General features: G+C 35.7%; 1 pseudogene; it reads left to right on the top strand.

Moving 5' to 3' along the window:
• Nucleotides 1-12,255: 12,255 nt before the first annotated feature.
• On the top strand, nucleotides 12,256-13,053 carry LOC102028011 (annotated as a pseudogene).
• Nucleotides 13,054-15,443: the final 2,390 nt, after the last annotated feature.

The raw sequence follows: 15,443 nt of genomic DNA, 5'->3' as shown, positions 1-15,443 counted from the left end.
AAATAACTTCAATCCAGATTAACTCACCCAGCAAATCTGGCCTTCAAAATAAATGGAGAATTAAGGTATTTCCATGAAAAAAAACAGCTGATAAGATATATGATGATAAACTAGCTCAAGAGAAAATGATCAAGAATATTCACAACAGAAACAACAAATTGGTACACCTGAAAACATAGCCCAGGACCTTAGACCTACACAACTAGAATCTATTAAACCTTTAATGATGTTATATCAGCAATACTCCTCGAGCTGTTCATAGAAATTGAAAAGGAAGAAGTGCTCTTAAATTAATTCATACAAGCCACTATCTCCTTGATTCTTAAACCAGATAAAGGACCTACTAAAGAGAACTATAAGCCAATCTCTTTATTCTCAACAATATATTTGCAAGCATAATATAGCACATTATCAAAAAGATCATACATCCTGATCAAGTAGGTTTCATTCCAAAGATGTAAATATAGTCCAACATATTATAAATCACATAAACATGAACAATGTAAAAACCGTATGATTATATCAGTAGATGCAGGAAAGACTCTTGACAACTTCAACACCCCTTCAAGATAAAAACACTGAAAAATATCAGTATAGAATGTACCTGAATATGCTGAAAGCTATTTATGATAAACCAATAGCCAACAGCATACTAAATATGGAAAAATTTAAAGAATTTCACAGAATATTAAGAACAAGAATGAGCAATTAGGTAAAAGAAAGAAATAAAAGAGATACATATAGGAAAGGAAGAACCGAAATTATCATTACCTGCAGATAACATGATACTCTACTTAGGTGACTCAAAAAAACACCAAAAATGCCTTAGAATTAATAACTAATTTCAGCAAAGTAGAAGGATGCAATATCAACACAGAAAAATTATTAGCATTTGCATATATCAATAATAAACAGAAGGAGAAGAACATTATGGAAATTTTATCATCCACAGTCACCTCAAGCAAAATAAAATATCTAGGGATTAATCTTGCAAGGAGGTGGAAGACCTCTATAAAGAAAATTACAGTACTCTAAAGAAGGAGACTGAAGGGGACCCAGAAAACACAAAGATGTTCCTTGTTCCTGGACAGGCAAAATAATATTGTCAAAATGGCCATATTTCCAAAATCATTATACAGGCTCAGTACAGCACAAATCACAATATCAGCAACATTCATTTGATGTTTGACACTGGGGCATTGGCATATGTTGCAGGAATGATATGTCATTCAACAAATAGTATTGGGGAAACTGGATATCTGTTTAGAGAAAAGTGAAACTGGACCATTATTTTAATTTATGCACTAAATTAAAATAAAGTATCCAATATCTAAATACTAAAACAGCAATATTAAACCTTTTGTAAGATAAAATAAGTAAAATATTGAAGATATTTGTAAGAAAGGACTTTCTATATAGAACCTCAATTACATAAGAAATAGTAGCAAGAATCAACAAGTGGAATTACACGATACTAAAGTTTTTATACAGCAAAAGAATCATTTAGTACAATGAAGAAATACCTTCAGAATGGAAAGAATATTTTCCAGCTACTCTTCAAACAGAGAACTAATATCTAGAATAAAGAAAAAACACAAAAAATTATTTTTTTCATTTTTTTAAAGAGCAGAATATATTTATTGAGGGAAAGAAAGCTTCTGTCTCAGAGAGGGGCAAAAGGGGGGCCTGAGTGGGTTGCCCTGGACACAAATAATTTAAACCACCTAAAATTAAAGAACCAGTGATGAAATTAGCTAGAGAAATGAACAGAGGATTGACAGAAAAAGAAAAATAGTGAATAAGTATAAGAAAAAAATTTCAACATCTCTGACCATTAAAGAAATGCAAATTAAAACAGCATTATGATGCCATCTTACACCAGAAAGAATGCCAATAATTAGGAAATCAAACAATAACAAATGGTGGTGTGGATGTGGAGAAAAAGGAACCCTTCTGAATTTTTGGTGAGAATGCAGACTGGTATAACTACCATCGAAATCAGTATGGAGACTTCTCAAAGGATTGAAATTAGAAATTCTATTCAACTCAGATGTTCCTGTGCTAGCTATCTTCCCCAAAGAGCTAAAGCCATCAGACTACAGTAATACTTGCATACAAATGTTTGTATCTGCACAATTTGTAGTAGCTGAATGGTAGATACAGCCTCTATAACGATCAACAAATGATTAGATAAGTACAATGTGGTATCTATTTATAATGGAATGGTACCCAACTATGAAGAATGACAAATTAGATGCATTTGTAGGAAACTGAATGCACTTAAAATATTATTGAGTGAAATAAAACAGACACAAGCTTACATAAGGTAAGATAAGTTTCATTTGGGTGAGGCAAAGTACAAAGAAAATAATAAAGAGATGATAGAAAGGCACAAGGGGATATATTTGTCCAATAGAGAAGTGGTCCAAGGAACAAGTAATGGGGCAAGGAGGAAGGGATGGGGAAATGAGAAATATCAAGATGTACCATGTACAGAATCCTTATAACTCCAATCAATGTAATATTATATGTTATAACAGAAGCTAAAACAAATAATATCAAGAAGTACAAAAAGATCATATGGAAACCAGAAGAAAATGAGGAGGGGAAGAGAACAGGAGGGAGATTGGAAAAAAATAATTTTTAATACATACATATAACCAATCCCCAAGATGACTATAAACTGCATAAATTGCAAACATGCACTAATAAAATAAAATTTTAAAAAATTAGACATCACAGTTTTAGCTTTGTGACACCACAATGTCACAAAAGGTGACAAATTTCATTCTTAGTAGCCTTGCCATATATGAAGTAATAAAATAGTTTCTTCATTATAAAATGAGTAGATTCTGATCTGAAAAGTGAAATCATACGAGATTATAAAATTGGATTAGTATATTGGATACTGTAAACCTATAATCACAGTAAGCACACTAGCTTTTTTTATAGTATAATTGAAATAAAATTTATTATAATAATTACAACTGTGAATATGATGGTAATTAACAGCATAAAAATGTTAGATCCATAACAAAAAGTAAGTGGGAGGAAGTAAAATTGTAGTATTATATATGTAATTATCTTTAAAATATTATGCATTAAAAACACTCTAGCATTATTATAAGGTTTATTGTGAAATGCAAAGGTTAATAAAAAATAGCTATACAAAATAAAAGTTAAGAAATCACCTTCATATTTGTAAAATACGAGGTAACAATACAGAAAAAAAGCAGGACATGGAAACAAGCCACAAGGCAAATAGAAATTAAATAATGAATTACAAAGAAATCCTTATCTTTGATTACTTCATTTAAATGTACGAAACTAGCATTTGTAAATTATAAATATATGCTTTATACCGAGAGACTTATTTTTAAGTTAAGAGTACGAAGAAGTTGATATTAAGTGGAATATATTCTGGGAAAAAGGTACCTAAAAGTGAACAGAGGTATCTATTTTTTGTTGTAAAAACAGACTGTATGTCACAAAAGTGGTCATAAGAGACAAAGAAGGGTATGGTATAATGACAGAAGTGTCAATTTGTCAGTAAAATATAGCAAATACAAACATATTATTCCTACAATAATAGAGCACCTAAATATATAAAGGTAATATTAATAATACAAGAAGCAAAAATAGACAATGATATATCTAGCATACATGAATATCTTAATTTTAATAATGTATATGATATACAGCCATAAAATCAGTAAGAAAGTACAAGATGTAAATCTAACTACACACAAAATGCGTGTAATATATAACTTTAGAACACTGCACCCAACTAAAGCAGCAGAATGCATAATCTTCTCAATTGCACATGAAACGTTCTCCAGGTTAATTCATATTAGGTCATGAGACAATTTATAACAGATATAAGAAGATTGAAGTAATGTGTAACATCAGCAAAATGATTGATTAGGAGATAACAGCAGAAAACTGCAATTAGTTACTTGCCTATAAGAATAATATTCTTATGAGGGTTTCAGAATCCATCTGAGAACCTGAAATAATACATGTCTTGGTTTGTGGGATACTTTGCAAAGGAGCACAATATAGCACAGGACACATATTTTATAAGATTATTTATAATAGTCACCCAAAGAATAATATAAAAGAGAGTGCAGGAAATCTGTCCACAGACTATAGACCAAGAAATATAGCTGAAAGCCTGTATCCCACAGAAATGTCCTGCATGAATCCAGCTGAAGACCTAGAGCACATAACAAAGCCTCCCATGAATCCAACTGCAGACCCAGAGCCCATAACAGTATCTCATGGAGGTTGTTTCTATGATCTGAGCTGCGAAGGCCCAAAGGTCAGTGGTGGAATCTAGGAAGTCTGTGCCAGTGGTTTGAAGGATCTGTGCTAGCAGGCTGAGAGATCTGCACTGGAGCCAAGAACTGACAAGCAAAGTAAGAACTACAGCTCCCCCAAAAGGTTCTGTAGCGGTCCTCAGCAACACTGAGGTCCTGAGCTCCTCTGATGATCAGCAAAGCTGAGTTCTCATCAGGAAAGCCAATGCGACAAGCCTCTTCAGGGGACAGCTGTGCACCTTCTTCCCCTCCAGAGCCAGGAAGTGATGCTCAGAGCGAGGACCAGAGTTCCCCCAAAGTGAACTGAAGCTATTCTCAGTGCCAAGTTCCTGAGCTCCTCAGAGGGTGAAAACAGCCAAGTTCATCAGGAAAGCCAGCTGACAAGCTCCACCTAAAGAACCAACAGCTCCTTACAGCTTATACCAGCTCCCAACAGCCTTTCTCAGTTCCCAACAGCCTAAGTTCTTCTCCAGTTCTGCCTCTTGTGCCACTGGCAACAGCACCCAGGTGGGCCTCCCACACCCAGTACCATGCTCACTTAGTCCAGCTGGGGGTTGTAAGTTGACCACCAGTTGCCAATCCACTACAATGTACTAGAGCACAAAAGAAATGTCTGCTGGGAAACAACCTATAGGTCCATCAAAAGATGAATGGATAAAGAAAAGAGGATAGTAATACATAATGAAGTACTACTGTGGCATAAAATAGATCAACTTGAGACCATAATATTGAGTAAAGTAACTCAGACATATAAGCTTAACTATTACATGGTTTATCTTTTATAATAAACTACATAAATAGATAGATGATAGATAGATAAGAGAAAAAGATATTGTAATCCAGAACGGACAATGTATCTAAAATTGTAACTTGACCTAATACAATTTTCTTACATGTTTTCTACTGCTTTGACCTATTAGTGTGATTTTTCAAACTGTATATATGATAAGTTACAGCATAAGTTCTTATAAGATAAATAAATGGATCTGACGATTGAAAAATAAAAGCATGGAGGGAATGGGAAAATTTTGAAATATTATGCATATTTTCCTTTTTAATAAAATTTTTCTGAAGTGTAACTCATACATAATAACTTGCCGATATTCACTATGTATAATTTTATATATATATATAAGTCATTAGTAGAGTAAGATAATGAATATGTTCCTCACTCCCTAAAGTTTTCTCCTGCATTTTTATTCTGTCACTGACATCCTTGTCCCCAGTCATTTACTGTTCGGCTTTGTCACTATGGATTAGGTCTTAGTTTTGAGAATCTTTTTTTGTTTGTTTGTTTGTTTTTGGTTTTTCTCCGGTATCGGGAACCGAACTCACGACCTTGCGCTTGCCAGGCAGGTGCTTTGCCACTGAGCTAAATCCCCAGCCCCTTGAGAATCTTATATATCGTACATGTCTATTTTTTGTCTGACTTCTTTCACTTACATAATAATTATTGCATGGATCAATAGTTTATCCTTTTCTATTTAAAACTTGATAGATATTTGGATAGTTCCTAGTTTTGAGTTACTAAAACTCAAGTTTCATAAATATTTACCCAAAAACCCTGCTGGGTAGAATACCATATTGTCATACATGAGATTTCTTAAAATTTCTTCATAAAAGCCACACACAGTGTAACACTATGATTCCTGACCACCTACTGTCCAAGTATCATCTGGATCCTCTACCACAGAGGATGTGAAAAACTGGTACAATAGCTGTGGACACCTCACAGCTTTTACAGATCAGGTATCCATCCTCAATGCAGATGCTAGTTGCTCAATGAAAGGAGAAATCTTGCAGCTTCTAGCTCTAAAATAGACAATAGCTGTGGTCTTCTTGGGCTCCCTGGAAGAAGCAGTGATGGTACAACTTCCTACAGATAAGAACTATTCTGGTAAAACTCCAGACTCAAAAGCACTACTTCCCTATGTTCCCATGCACACTCTGGGTCCCAGATCAGTAAGTCCATAGTGGCCTCTCCTTTAGTTCTCTGCTCAATAACTGAAACCACATGTACCCTTGTACTTCAGACACATGAGTCAATGATATTTTGTAGTGAGTGACCCATACTTACCTTTATTCTGACATTGGCTTCACTACTGCTTCAGGAATCTCAGACAGTGTGCTACATGGGAGTCACTACAATATTGAACTAAGTGATAAGCTGAAGTTGGAACCATTTGGAGCCATGTAACCCAACTGTCTAGACTCCATCTTCAAGACAAATCTATAATTGCCAGAATATCAAATAATAGAGCCACAGATGTAAAAGGTCAATCCATACCATGTACCGTATGACAGTTTGCTCTACACACATTTACATTCTAAACCCCAGGTCCATGGATGCTTAATGGATATCATGTCCACTGGAACGAAGTCAGAAATATGTACTAATGCCATAAAGGTCATGATTCTGCCTTTATAAGAAAAAGAGAAATGAAGGGAAACAGGGAGATAGGACAGGGATCCAGGAATATGTGGCATAGAAGGAAGACAAGAGGAAGGGGAAGTAAAAATGATAGAGATGTAGTATGTATGTATTTCAATTCTCCATAATCTATGTATTTATTATATATTGAAAGCATTTATTAACAAAAAAGAAAAAGATTAGGAGGACCAAAGTAATGTTTCCCATGGAATGTGACTATTCTAACACCAATGGACAATATCCTTGACATATTAGGGTACCTGAAAAATTAATAAACAGTTAAATCAGGTACAAAAATTTGATGAAAGATACAAAATTTTAAAATGTAACTATCAGACATCTGGGAAGATGGTGTTGTAGTAAACAGCAACAAAATCAGCCTCTCTCGTATTCAGAATCCAGACACTGGAAAATAAGAACTTGAGGAAGAAAAGATGGAGAAGTGTGGATCCCTGGAACTCAGGAAGAAGCTGATGGAAAAACTGGAATCTTCAGAGAAACTGAAGAGACAGAACACAAAGCACAAAAATGAATGAAAATTAGCACTTTCTTCCTGGCTCCTAGGTTCTGGCTTGTGACAAAAAAGGTCAAATCTATAGAAACAAAGTGGAAGTGGGCAACTCCATATGCCTCCAAGGAGAAATGCCCTAGCAGAATGGAAAAAGTGCATGCTGTGTGCTTCAAGAGCTGGTGAGCGATTCCAGTCAAAGCATCTGGCATATCTAATGGATAGAGTGCTTGGTTCAGTGCCATTGTAGGCACAGGCCAGCTGAACCTTGTACTCCGAGCACCATCTGAGGGCTGACTGCATCTCAAGGCTACTAGTGTTATACTCCCACAGTGACTGAATGAGTAACAACCATTGGAGCTGTCTATATTTAGCAGGCAAGAGACACCCATGTTGTTGTAAACTAAATGACTTAGGCCCCACCCGCATCACCAGAGGCCAGATTTTTTCTGAGTTTCTGTGTTTGAAAGTTCCAGAATCAATACCTTACCTTAATCCTACCACCAATTTGCTGGTGAATAACCAGCATGAATCTAGGCTTTGACTGCCTCCTTCATCTAGTGTCCACTTTAAATTGGACACTGCTGCAAAAGTGTAGAACTTAAAAGATAATTACAACCTTGAAAACACAAAGAAAATTTTTCTTTGCATTTTTAAAAAATTTTGCTCATTTGTTTGTGATTTTTTGTTTCTTTTCCTTTTCTGTAAGTGGGGACATGGTTTTGACTTGTTTCATTTTCTTATTTTCTTTTCTCCTTTCTTCTTTTCTTTGCTCCTCACTTCTTCACCAGTTTCTAATATCAGGAAGTAAGTTACAAAGATCAGAGTAGAAATTAATGAAATTGAGACTAAAAAAATACAATGAATCAACAAATCAGAGTTGGTTCTTTTAAAGTTATGAAAAAGTAAGCAAACCTTTAGGCAATCTTACCAATACAAGGAAAGAAAAGACCCAAACCCGTACAATAATAAATGAAATGGGTAAAATCACAGTGGAATCTGCTAAATTCTAAATTATTCATAACTACTTTGAAATCCTGTATGCTAATAAAACAGAAAATTCAAAAAATATGGGTGATTTTCTAGATATATATGAAGGACCAAAGCTGAACAAAGTGGATACAAAAATCCCAAATTAGACCATATCAGTTAGTGAAATTGAAGGCATAATAATAATTTTTAAAAATGGAGTGAGACGAGGTGAGGCAGTCAGTGTGCTGGCACAATCTCCTAGAGGCAGGCAGAGCAATAGTAGGACCAGGCCAAACCACCCAGCTGCAGGTGCACATATGACTGCAGTGGACAGAGCTATCAGGAGGCCAGGTGAGATGGTTCAGGCATGGGTGCACACTTCCAGCTGCAGGCAAAGCAGCCAGTGAGACCAGGCAAAGCAGCCAGTGAGTCCAAGCCAGGCCCTGGCAGGGGAGAACAAGTATGACCAGAGGGACCAGGCCCTGGCATGGGTACAGGTGAAGCCCAGGTAAGGCCAGCAGCTTGAAAACATCTGAAGCAGCAGTGACGAGACAGCAACTGGTAAGTTAGGTGAACCAACATTTAGCTTTGGCACAAAGACATGCAGAATAGAAGCCGGCAGGTAAACCATTCTATAGACAAGAGCCCTGGACAACTCCATCAAAAAAAACCAGGCCCAGACACCACATCAGAGGCAAGATCAGCTCCATAGGCAGTTCAAATCCCACAGCCCGGAGCACATTGAAATAGAACAAATAGAAAGTCAATCACTGGAATTTTCTGAAATTGTAACAACAGAAGTGAAAAAAGAAGTGGAAAATGCTATGGAGAAAATAGTTACTCAGGTACAAAACTAAATGATGCTCAAAATGAAAGATATTACAGTAGACACAGGTGAAAGAATAGAAGATAATCAATGCCTACTTTCAGATCCTGTACTCTAATAAAACATAAAAGAAAGAAGAAATAGATTTCTCGGCACATAGAAATTATCAAAACTAAATCAAGAAGTTATAAATATTCTCAATAACCTGATATTAGTCAATGTAATTGAAAACCTACCAATACAGAAAACACTGACCCTGATGGATTCACCAGTGAATTCTAGAATAAATTTAGGGAAGACCTAATTCTACTAATGTTGAAAGTCTTTAATAAAATTGAAAGAGTAGTAATACTGTCAAAATCATGCCCAGAAGAAAGGATTACTCTGATACCTACACTGAAGAGGGATCCAACTAGAAAAGAAAACTAGAGACCAATCTCCCTAATGAATGTAGATGCAAAAATCATTAATAAGATATTGGCAAACAGGATACAGCAAATCATCATAATGATTATACACCATGACCAAGTAAAATTCATCTCAAGGATGCAGGGATGGTTCAATATGCACAAATCAATAAGTATAATACCCAATATTTATGAAACCATAGGATCTACTCACAGAAGAAATGGACAGATTCTTAGATACATATGAATTACCAAAGTTGAATCAAGAACATATAAAAACTCTCAAGAAGCTAATATCAATTAATGAGTTTGAAAATGTAATCAAAAATTGACTACCAAAAAAAGCCCAGGTCCTGATGGATTCACTGCTGAATTCCACAAGAAATTTACAGAGGTTCTAATGCCAATATTCTTCAACCACTTTAATGAAATTGAAAGGGAAGCAATACTCCCTAAATCATTTCTGGAGGCAAGCATTACCCTAATACCAAAACTGGAGAAAGATACAACCAAAAAAGAGAGCTACAGGCCAATCTCCCTAATGAATATAGATGCAAAAATCCTCAGTAAGATACTAGCAAACAGAATTCAACAAATCATCAAGAAGTTTATACACACAGGGGCTGGGGATTTAGCTCAGCGGCAAAAGCGCCTGCCTGGCATGTGCAAGATCGTGAGTTCGGTTCCCGGTCCCGGAGAAAAACCAAAAAAAAAAAAAAAAAAAAAAAAAAAGAAGTTTATACACCATGACAAGTTTGGATTTATCCCAGGAATGCAGGGATGGTTCAACATATGCAAATCAATAAATGTAATACACCATATCAACAGAGCCAGAGACAAAAATCACATGATCATCTCAATAGATATAGAAAAGGCTTTTGATAAAGGCCAGCACTCATTTATGATAAAAACCTTACAGACAACTGGAATTGACTGTCTTTATCTCGATCTGATAAAAGCTACCTATGAGAGAAAGAGAGAGAAATTCAAATGGTGATATCAAAAACAGAAATACAAGGTAGGAGAAAATGTCGAGTATTTCTATACAGCACAAATTAAATTATTATATTAAGTTAGCTTACATAACTGTAAGTTAATATAGATAAACAGCATAATGACAGCAAAATAAAAAAGGAAGAGTATCAAAGCAATTCAATAAAGAAATTCATCAAATCAGAAAGGAAGACTGAAAAAAGGAAGGAGAGACTTATAGAACAATCAGAAAGCAATTGACAAAATGGCAATAGTAACATCTTACTTATAAACAAATGTATTGAGACAAAACACATCAAACACTTCAATTAAAAAGCTGAATGCATTTTTTTGGTAAGTGGCTTAAATATATCTTGCATATAAAAACCTCAATTTAGCTCTAAGTATTACAAGGTTTAAAAGTGAAGGTTTTGAAGAACCAGACAGAATTCTTACCATAAATATTACAGAAGAGAAGAATTGGAATGAAATGTTTGCATTGCTAAATAAAGGCTACATAAGAATACTGTACCCAGTAAAGCTACCTTAGACGTAAGCACACTTTCAGAAAAACTAAAGCTGAGAAAGTTTATTGAAGCTGACCAATCTTACAATAAATAATAAAGACAATACTTCAAATTGAATAAACGAGACTCTGACTACAAGGAAGAAAATATTGGACACCTTAATACTCACTAATAAAGATAATAATTCTCTGAATTTGTAGAAAAATTACTAATGCTTTAGTATGCAAATCATGATACATAAACCATTTATATACTAAAAGAAATTTTAAAATATTATGGAACCAGGAGAAACCAGAGTAGTCTATTTGAAACATCTTCCATGATGCCAGTTATTGGGGATGCCTGCAATGAACTTCCAGTCTCCTGCCCAGGTTATGGCACATGGTGGGAATTAAAATAAAGAGTAAGAGACAAATAGAGGTGCTAGGAGGGATATTGGATGACCAGTTGCTCTCGGAGAACAAAAGGCCACGCGGCACCTTGACTGTTGTTATTTGTTCATTACATCTGAGTCTAGGACAGTAGGTGAAGAAGGGCAGTGGGTGTTTCCAGGGACAATTTGGTGACTACAGTGTCCAGGAAGATCAAAACCTTAATCTAAGAACAAAGACAAGCATGGAGTTGAAATAAGGAAACTGTAGTTTCCTAAGGTGCCTTACCCTCTTTATCAGGTCTTACCTTGCCCTGTGAGCACCATCATAGAGCACCATCCTAGAGCTTCTAACTGTGACTAGAAAAGATTCTGTATTCCAATATGACCTAAAAGGTCAGGACAAAGACAAGCTTGGATACTCCACAGACTCAGTTTATAATTCATGGTCCCCAACTGTGGCCAATGCAGCTTCAAGCAATAAGAGCAAGGCAGTAGCCATTATATCCAAAACTTCAAGTTATATGATAAGGATACCATAATAAAAGAGATTAGTACTAGAACAAAAACAGATCAGATGGCCAACAGGACATAAAAGAAAATGCATAAACAACCCCAAGTACAGACATCTGATAATTTTAGAAATGGGCCAAGGATATACACTGTAAAAATATAGCTCTTTTAAACAAATGTTACTATAAAACTTGTTATCTACATGTAGAAGTATGAATCTAGATTCTTACTTTTAATCTATGCTAAAACCAAATATAAATGGATTAAAAATCTGTACAGGAACAGGAACACTGTATCTCTTAGATGAAAAAGAACATCAATAAAACACTTAGCAAGGGAAGCGGCACCAGAGCACCAGGTTGGTCTGGCTGGAGTGGGCCTGAGGAGGACATGAGCAAGATTGGGGCAAGATGGCGGTGCAGGGGGTGCAGGTGGTGCTGGCAGTTCATCTGATTTCTGACACTTTCCTAGTTTGTCTCAACCATGCTCTGAGCACAGAAAAGGAGGAGGTGATGGGGCTGTCTATACGGGAGGTTGACACCATCAGAATTGTTCACTTTCATTCTGTCATCATCCTCCAACATTCTGATAAGAGGAAGGACTGAGTAGAAATTTCTCCAGAGCAATTCTCTGCAACCTCAACAGCGGCAGACAGGTTGGCAGAAATAACAGGTTGCCTCATGAGAGATGTGGGCTGGGGTCATTCCCATCCTCATATAACTGTTTAGCCTTCACATGTTGATGTTCACACACAAGTCATGTACCAGATGATGGATCAAGTCTTTGTGATCTTATTTGCTTCCTGTTTCATAGAGGATTAAAACACAAAGATGGCAGCCAGGTACACTTGCTTCCAATCCATACAGGCCCAAAAGAGCTCAGAGTATGAGAGACCTGAAATTTCAATCCATGTTTTGCCTCATGTCACCATTGGGAAAGTGTGTCTTGAATCAGCAGTGGAGCTTCCTAAGATCCTGTGCCAGGAGGAGCGAGATGTATATCAGAGGATTCACAGCCTTACACATCTGGACTCAGTAACCAAGATCCATAATGGCGCAGTGTTTACCAAGAATCTGTGCAGTTAGATGTCGGCAGTCAGCAGACCTCTCCTGCAGTGGTTGGAAGATAGACTGGAGCAAAACCAACAGCATTTGCAGGAGTTACAAGAAAAGGAAGAACTTCCGCAAGACCTCTCTTCCCAAGACTGAAACAGCTGACAAAACAGGGTATTTAAAAAAGTTTGTATACTAAATATGTCTCAAAACTGCACACAACTCTGAGGTAGGCAGACAGTAGGGCAGTACTTTTATATTGCTTTATATATGCAGAAACACAAGATTTTCTTCCTAAAAAATGCTGAAGAGCTTATTGAACCCTTCTACTTTACCTAGAAGTGGTCTACAAAGAGCATATACTGGATGATTTATGTAGTATATGAAATTTCTTTTTAGAGGCTATAGAGGTTACATTGAAAAAGGCTGTCTTGTAATGAAATGTCTCTGAAGTATATTCTGAATGCTATTTTTCCTTCTTAAACTTGGAAGTCTTTATTTCCATTTTCAGTTACATCCACTTCCTACATGAAGCTAGAGAAAGAAGAATACTTTATATTTCTACTTGTAGTTGTGATGCTTATGTTAGACAAGTAAATAATAAGTACGTGAGAGTTAATGTAAGGAAGTGTAGAGGACTCAACACCTCACCTCTCTTCTCTGCTCTGATTGAGAGGCATACGTCTCATGGCTTCCTTTTTGATCTCTACAGTATGTATTCTGAGACAGCTATCAATCTTAAATCTCTGTGGGTGCCCTTTTTAACCAACCAGATGAATTCTAGATATTTAACTGTGAAGCAAATTCCTACTGAGCAGATCCTATCTACCTAAGAAATTCCATTATACCATAAATGTGATTTCTAAAATATTTAGGATTTAGAATGTAATAAAAATCATGCTTGAAATGGTTCAATGACATTATTCGTAGTAGGTGTAGTCATAAATGATAAATGTGTGTCTTCAGAAAAGATTCAGGGCTATCTCCTACTAAAAAAACTGCGAATTGGAGGAGGTCCAAAGAAAGAAAACAGAGCCTCAATCACAACAGTAAAATGGGTGTTTTGGGCTTTACATCTGGTTTCTCACCAAATTAGTGTTTTTCAGATTGCGTACTGAAATACATGTGGGGCTGAGTATGTGGTACTCTAGAAATCTACATGAATTGCATGCTAATTCTGAGGTACATTTACCATTTGAAAACTGCCACAGTGCATATGAAATGTAAATATTTTTCTTTTTCCCTAATTCCCCAGTGCCACAGTTCTGCCCTATTCTTTTTTCTCCCTAGAGGAAAGATGAAAATACCTTGTGTAAAATTAAAATAAACAAATTTTGATGAAGAAAAAAATTAGAGAATTCACATTACCTGACTTCACCACTTTTATTATAAAGCTACAGTAATGAAGATGGCACGGTATTGGCAGAGAGACAGACACACAGATCAGTGGAACAGAAGATAGGACCCAGAAATAGATTCACATAAATATGCCCACTTAATTTTGACAAAATCCACAAGGAGTTTAATGCAGAAAAGATACACTTTTCAGCAAATCATGCTTCAGCACTCAAATGTCCATAGGCAAAAACAAAACAAAACAAAACAAAACTCAACTGACTCACATGTCATAAAACTTACCTCAAAATATATCATTTATTTAAATGTAAGATGTAAAGCTAGAACTTTTAGGGAAAAAAGTCATGGCAAAACATCTTTAGGAGATAAATTATTAGACTTCATCTCAAAAGTACAATTCATAAGAGGAAACAGTTGATATATTGGACTTTGCCAAATTTTTAAAAATTGCTTTGTGAAAAAAATCTAAGAGGAAAAGTCAAGCTACAGATTGAAATTATTTGCAAACCATAGACTATCTGATCAATGTGGAAATACACAATGAGATCGAACTCAACAATAAAATAAAATCCAATTAGAAAATGAGCTAAAGATATGAATGGACATTTCACCAAAGAGGATATATGGATGGCAGGTAATCACTTGAAAAGATAGTGAACTTCATAAGTCTTCAGGAATTGCAAACTAAAATCACACTGCAGTATGATTTATCACAATGGCTAATGCAAAAAGAGTGAAAATGTCAAATGCTGTTGAGGATGCAAACTAGATTTCTCATATGTTGATGATAAGAATATAAAACACTTCCCAGTCTGGAAGAGTTGGAAAATTTCTTCTAAAATTAAATATACTAAATAACCCAGAAAATGCACTTCTGGACATTTATTCCAAAGAAATGAAAACTTTTGTTGGCACAGTAACTTGTACACAAGTTGTCATAGTGGCTTTATTCAAAACCTGGAAACAATGCGGATGTCCTGCAATGGGTAACACAAGGAATTCTTTTGTGCTGGTGGAGCAGTTTTTTATCATCATAGTGGTGTTGAGCACATGAATTTATACTTATGCTAAACAAATCATCTGTGCACCCAAATACTGCCCTGCAACGGAAAGGAACAGACTATGAACACACACAACTGAGATGAACCTCAGGGGTGTTAATAGTGAATTGTAAAAACAGTATCAAAATG

This window comes from Chinchilla lanigera, unplaced genomic scaffold, assembly GCF_000276665.1.
Source record: "Chinchilla lanigera isolate Chin_1 unplaced genomic scaffold, ChiLan1.0 scaffold00128, whole genome shotgun sequence".
Taxonomy (NCBI): Eukaryota; Metazoa; Chordata; class Mammalia; order Rodentia; family Chinchillidae; genus Chinchilla; species Chinchilla lanigera.
Note: the sequence above shows the minus strand (reverse complement) of the source record. Positions and strands in the feature narration are given on the sequence as shown.